The following is a 7,366-nucleotide window of genomic DNA, read 5'->3' as shown; positions in this document are numbered from 1 at the left end:
CCTGAGTTCCTACCTTGGGCTCCCTGATGAACTGCATGCGACCTGGGAGATGTAAGACAAATAAACCCTTTCCTCCCCAAGTTGGAACTGGTCAGAGTGTTTTGTCACAGCAATGAAGAACAAACTAGGACACAGTGTCAACAGGTCTGTCACACTTGAGGCACTGTCAGAGATGTGTCACTACCAGTGAGCACTGGGAATTTGGACACCATGGGTAGGACCAGCAGATGACTGGTCTCCAGAGAGCAGAAGAAACTGATGATCAAAGATGGCCAGAATCTTCTCAACAATGCAGGAGAGCTGCAATCAACAAAAAATAAATTCAGGCAGGAAGACACGAGATGAATGGCTAACACAAAGAAAATTAATATACTTCTTCATTCCCATGACTAGAGGCTGGAAGTGTGCACTTGGGTACCGCTCTTAGCACCATGGAACAGAGCTTGTATTGGGGAACTGGAAAGATCCCCCTTCCAGAACTCAGAAGAAAGAAGGTTTCATCCTCCTGGGTAGAATGTAAGTGTGGGTGATGATGGTGATGATGATGGTGGTGGTTGTGATGATGATGATGGCGTTTATCAAGCTCTCACTAGGTTTCATTCTGCTAAGAATTCCCATGCATCTTTCATATAATTTACTGTTCAACAACCTTTCGAGGTAGCTGCTCTCACCTTCAAGGTGTGGGCTGCGAGTCTCAGAGGGATCTAGCCACACCCACTGAGCCTCTGAACCTGTAAGGCCAGGGTCTTAACCTCCTTCTACCTGTTCTTCTTTCTATAACCAGATGAAGATGGCAGTGCTTCTACATTTTTTCAAAATATTTTATTTATTATTTTTTTATTTTATTTGTATAAGTGTATTACCTGCATGTAGGTAAGTGTACCGGTGTTGTGCAATGCCCTCGGAGGACAGAAGAGGCCATCAGATCCCCTGGAACTGGAGTTATGGACAGTTGTTAGCTGCCATGTGGGTTCTGGGATTCGAACTCAAGTCTTCTGCAAGAACAACCAGTGTTCTTAACCACTGAGCCATCTCTCCAACCCCAACAGTGCTTCCACTTTGAAGATGAACTGAGGCTCAGAATATTTTAAGTGAGGATCATTTTACCAAAAAGTAAAACCAACTGTGTTGGAAATTGTGGGAAAGCTACGTCTTCTTGGTCCATGTGTACTGCAGAGCTCTTTCAATAGAGGTTGGATGGAAGGCTTGAACCCTTCTATGTGGTTTGAAAGTCTAACCAGTACCTGGGACAGCAGAATTAAGAGGCTCTTAGGAGCACACACGGCTTGCAGCCAGCATCACCCCCTATCTTCGACTGGCACCACTCTGGGCTTTACTCAAGGTCTGAGTGGCTGGGCTGCCACTTGGACTCCCACGTCAACAATCCCTGCTGTATCACCACCTGGAGGCTGACCTGTGCTCTTTGTCAGGGGCTCCCAAATCTTCTGGTTTCCTGTAGCCCTGGACAACATGGAGCACTGATGGAGACTGGAAGGAGGAGGGGTAAGTTGGAGAGAGGGAGGAGGGGGAGGCTGCAGGGAGGAGGGGGCAGCAGGCATTTTCCCCTTTGTCCCTGACTGTAGTTTCATGAAGGGTGGGCTAGGAAAGGATCAGCCAAAGCTCAGAAACAGCCCTCCCCTGGCTCCCTGACTGCTTTCTCTGGGATGTGGTAGCAGCTCCTTCCTCTACCCCTCCAAGTGGTGGAGTAGTGCTCCCTGGCTCTTTTCACTCCCCAGGCCCCTGACCTGTGGGTACCTTGTTGTTTCCTTTATAGCTGCTGCACTTTTGTAAATAGTTCCTTTATTAAACTCATACGCCCCAAACTGAGTGTGTGTCTGTTTTCTACTGAGACCCTGAGTGATACAAATAGTTCTCTGTCACTTACAGTCTATAATCCCAGTTATTACAGGGAATAATCTATAATTCAAGTACCTACTTCATGCCAAGCTGTGTGGTAAGTCCTTCACTTCCATGATCCTCTCTACTACTCCCAATAACCTCCCAAGCTTCTCATGCAGCGCCTGCCACTCTGATCTGATGGTTCTTAGGCCAACACCCTGAGTGGCTTCTTTGAATAGGTAGCTCTTTCTTCACACTCACTCTCATCCCCACTCCACTGCCTTTCTTGATGAATTTGTAGTTATTCCTCAAAGCACTATTCAAAAGCTACCTCCTCCCTGAAGCCCCCCTGGCTATGCTGCTCCCTAAAGCCCAGTGTGTTCAGCTCTCTGTTGCCTCTGTGAGCAGGGCCAGGGAGTTGTGAGATGATATCCCTCAGAGAGTCTCTGCACACAGAAATGAAGAATGGGAGTAACTTGAGGGGGCTAAGATGCCTCAGATGACTCTTTTTACTCATGATATGCTCAAGAAAGTACCTGGCAGTACATTGGGCACCCCAGCACTTGGTGAGGGGGAGGGTGCCCTGACCAGTCAGCCTAGCTGAAGCCTTGAGCTCTAAGTTCAGTGAGAGATCCCTGTCTCACAAAGAATATGGTGGATGGTGACAGAGGAAGATGCTTCTGACCTCCACACACCCATGCACAGGCAAGCACACCCACACACTCCTCTCAACACACACACACACACACACACACACAGAAATGAGGAAACAGAGGAAGAGAAGAAAGAGTGGATGGAGGGAGAACAAGAGATAACTTGAAATATTCCAGAATCAATTAATTGATCAATTAATTAATTAAATCACAGTATAATTTGTGCAAAGAGGTCATCAGGGTTTCTGCAAATAAGAATGTACTTACAGAATGTGGCCCCTCTGCCATCTCAATTAAATTGACTTTTCCGAGTGTTAATATCTCAAGAGGTTACCCCAATTCTTTCTGACTAGTTTGGTGTTTGACACAGTTCCCCCATGTCAGAACTCAGAGTCTACTCCTGCCCATGAGGATACAGAGGCTGACAAGATCACTCTCCCATGATTTCCAATCCTACCCAACAACAGTGACCAAGACCCTGCCCAGGGAGCACATCAGGAAAGCTGTTTGGAGGAAACCCTCTCCTAGTCCCTTCCCTCCATCCATCAGCCTTGCCACACTCAGAGACCACCCCTCTCTCCACACCACCAAACACCAGGCAATTGATTGACTGCAACACTCAATTTCAGCCCAGCAGAGGACCTGACAGGCCTTTGATCAATATTTTGCACCAAAGACCACTTCCCTATGATAAATGCACTAGTTGAGAAGAAGAAGAGATTAACCTTCCAGCACGGATGGCAGGCAGCAACTAGGAAAAAGATGTCTCAATTCTATTGGGAAAAGAGGATGACGCCTATTTCCTGGGCTCTCTGCAACCATATTTCAGCTGCGGACAAACATGAATGTGAAGAAGGCTCATTCCTAAAGTGTCCTGAAGGTTTCACTCCGAAACAAACCATCCTCTGCATCTTCTCTGTTTACCTCTACCTGTGTTTGGCTCAAAAGAAACAAGGAAGGAAGAAAAGGCAGAGGACGCAGGTAAGGGTCTGTCTATCTATCTATCTATCTATCTATCTATCTATCTATCTATCTATATGGAAGCCGATGGATGGGGTCCAGGAGGAGATGTAGGGATGAGCCTGTGTGCACACAGAAGATGAAAGTCTCTAGGAAGACTTCTCTCTCCTCATAAATCCTTCCACTGACAAATGGCACAAAAACAAGGTGATAGAACCAATTGCTCTAGAGCTCTTCCAGCCCAATTGGAGGAAGGACACTGGGAGAACAACGGGAAAGAGGCAGTGGTGAACGGACCCTGTGGGAGGCCAAGGAAACAGGAAGCAGCTACTCTGAGGCATCCCAATAAGACCAGATGTAAGACATGAAAACCACAGCAAATGCCTCATTCATTCATTCATTCATTCATTTTAAAATAAAGGCGGGGACTGAGAGTTGGCTCAGCAGTAAAGAGCATTTGCTGCTCTTGCAGAGGACACAGGTTTGATTCCCAGCACCCACAGGACTCCAGTTCCAGGGAAATTCGAAACCTTCTTCTGACCTCTTTGGGCATTATAGGACATGGATGCACTTACACACATGCAGGCAATGCACTCATACACATTAAATTAATTAATTAATTAATGATTAATAAGATATTGTAATAAAACACACATAAAGTAAAATGTAAACATTAAAATTTCAAAGTAGGAGGAGCTGCCTTACTGGAGGACAGCAATACCTTTACCGAGTGTGAAGCTGAGAACAAGCTATGGAAATCCAATGCTCACTTCCCCACCCACCAAACGAGGCTCAAACCAGCCCCCAAAGGCTAGAAATGTGAAGTGAAGGGCACCGACACCCAGTAAACAAACATGGGTGTCAGAGTGAGCTTCCCTGAGGTTCACACCCACCTGGGCTGTGCTCTCCACCCATCCCTACATTGTACAGCTATTATTTTTCATCAGTCGCTGGAAGCAAAAGAATCACGTCTGCCTTTAGTTCCAGAACATTCATTGCCTGTGTTCACTATGCAATTTTCCAAATCACAAGCTAATTAAGTACTCCAGCAAAGGGCTGAAAGTAGATTAAACATTGATGTGGGCATCTATCGATTGGTGCCTTTCCTTGACTCTTGATGGAACATTATCAATAACATTAAATAATTTCTTAATAAAATTTCCTCATCATACCACTGTCCTTCTTTGCTCGCTTTCCGGAAATGTGATTGCACAGGGAATAAACAGTCCTCTAGATAGCCATCAATACATGCCACATAGAATGAAAAGCACCAGGATGGGGAGGCAGCTCGGCCGCAGACTGTTTTGTGGGTGATTGTATTACAGTCCAAATAAATTCAGACAAACGAACCCAGACAACACTAATTCAGGATGTGTGGATCTCTGAGTTATTTTTTGTTTGTTTGTTTAATTCTGAATAGGACCTGGCTGTTTGGTTCAGTAGGAATTCAAAAAGCATTTACTCCACGTCTAATTATAATAGTTAGCATTGTGGAATGTCGACTCTACACAGGCACTGAACTGAGACACGTGGATGCCCACTATCTCCTGTTGTCCTTCTAACCAACTGTGACATCAGTCCTATCATTATGGTATGCTAGTAACAAGGAAACATTCAGCTTGGAGAAGCAGAGAAGCACACTGTCCTCCACACAGGTGGTGAGTGACGGCAGCAGGGTTCAGTGTGTGAAGGAGGCCAGACTGTGCAGTGTTCTGTGACTTGGGACTCCTGAACACTGAACAGTACAGTCTGTTTCATGCCAGACTTTCTACTAAGGGACTAAGAACAGTTGTGAATAATAGATTCTTGCTTCCCAAAAGCAGAAACCTAACAATTGTATTTGTACTTCAGAAACATACATTTTAAAATAAGCTATGTGGCCCCACACTTTAGAAATGCAAGGCAATCCAGTGAACAGCGGGGGTCCTTCTCATTCTCCTCCCCAGTTCTTACTCACTTGCCACCACATTAAATGTCATTATTATATCTGCCTCTCCAGAGCATATACATTTTAAAGCAAATGGAATAGGTAAACAAGACCAAAAGAGGGTATTTAATGCCCTCTTGTTATTCATGTTCTGTCAATGCTGAACAGAGAAAACTAAGTTGAAAGCCATTAGCCAAACCATTTAGTCAACTGTAAGAACACACAGATAAAGACCAAATTCAAGCCCAAGGAAAAAGAAGATGAAATCTGTTCTCAAGGTGGACCTTCCTCCTAGAATGGGCTATTCCAAAGTCTTAGTAACTAGCCATAGTAAGTTTGCTTTGCCTGTGCCATGTGGGTCAGCAGAAAGATCTGCTCCACACAGCCCTTCAGGTATTCAGGTTTTCTATCTATGGCTTTTCACTCTTAGTATCTTGGAATCCCCCTCCTTCCACAGCAGGCATTGGTTCCAGAGTACTCATTGTTAGGATTCAGATCTATAGCAACCCCCTCCCCAATGCAACAGGGCCTCATGATTTTGCAAGCCCTCTGGAATTACAGTGACTGAGTTAATGAGAACCCTGACCACTGAAGACAAGATAAACAGACTCCCTGCACCTATGCTCCAAGAGCCAATTGCTGCAAGAGCTGTTTTAGCACAACCTGCTTCCCCTTTGATAATCTTAAAAGACAAACAGGCCCCTGCATCCCAGACCCACTGATGTAGGAGCTGTCTCAGTACAAGCTACTTCCCCCTGATAAGTTTCGACAATGTGAAACTTACCCCATGACCCAGATCCTGGCTGATGGAAGGGGATGGAAGGGGGTGTTTTGACAGACCATGTTCTCTCCTGATAATCCCTGGACTCCCTCCTCCACCTAATTTGTTTTTTAAAAAAATCTTCCCATGTCTACATCCCCCCAAACCCCCTATAAATGCTCCCAGCAAAAAGCCTGTAAACCGTTAGATCCTCTATCCTGAACTGGGGACCGTCCAGTGAGTTTTCCCTGCCAATAAACTCTATCCCGCCGGAGTTCTTGTCTATGTCTTGGTGCTTTCTCCCAATTTTGAACTCAATTTACCTATCAGTCATGATTGTATGGAAGAGCTTGATGAGAGGCCAGACTACATCCTGCCTCCTCCCCACCAACTAAGGGATGGAACATTTCATGGGTCTAACTTCCTTTAAGGAAAGCTGGAAAGTGGAATCCAACCATGTGACCAGGAAGGAAAGGAAATGGTGTAAACAGAACTACAACACTCCACATCAACTTCCTGCATTCGGTTTAAGGCCAAATCCTGTGACATGACTGCAGACTGGAGAGAGGGTCTAAATGAGTGTGGCATGCAGTTTCAGCCAGTAGAGATGCAAGCTCCTGAGTGAACAGCAGTCAACAGTCAGACCTCATGTGGAAGATGAGATACCTGAGGGCATCTTTCTCCAAGACAACTCCATCATGGGTAAAATTTCTTTTTAAATTTGTTTATTTATTTCTATTTTATGTATACGAATATTTTGCTTCATGTATGTAAGTGTACATGAGTTGTGCAATGCCCGAGAAGGCCAGGAGAGGGTGTTTTTCCCCCTGGAATAGGAGTTAAGGATGGTTATTAGCCACCATGTGGGTGTAGAGACCTGAACCTAGGTCCTTTTCAAGAGCAGCCAGTGCTCTTAACTGCTGAGTCAGCTCTCCAGCCCCCATGACTAAAATTTTTTAACTATATATGCATGTATGAAGTTCTCAAAGAATTAATAGACTATTATATTTAAAGATTTTTAACTATATAAAGCTTCCAAACACATGAATTTAAGAAACATCAGAAATTAAATCACTCTTAAAAGTTTTTTGTGTGATTTTTGTGTACTTAAAGATGAATGGATGCCTAGATGAAGATAAATGATAGACAGATGATAGATAGATAGATAGATAGATAGATAGATAGATAGATAGATAGATAGATAGATGATCGATTGATACGTCCTTG

This window comes from Nannospalax galili, unplaced genomic scaffold (genome assembly GCF_000622305.1).
Source record: "Nannospalax galili isolate Female #2095 unplaced genomic scaffold, S.galili_v1.0 scaffold411, whole genome shotgun sequence".
NCBI classification, from domain to species: Eukaryota; Metazoa; Chordata; class Mammalia; order Rodentia; family Spalacidae; genus Nannospalax; species Nannospalax galili.
This window is presented reverse-complemented; position numbering follows the sequence as displayed.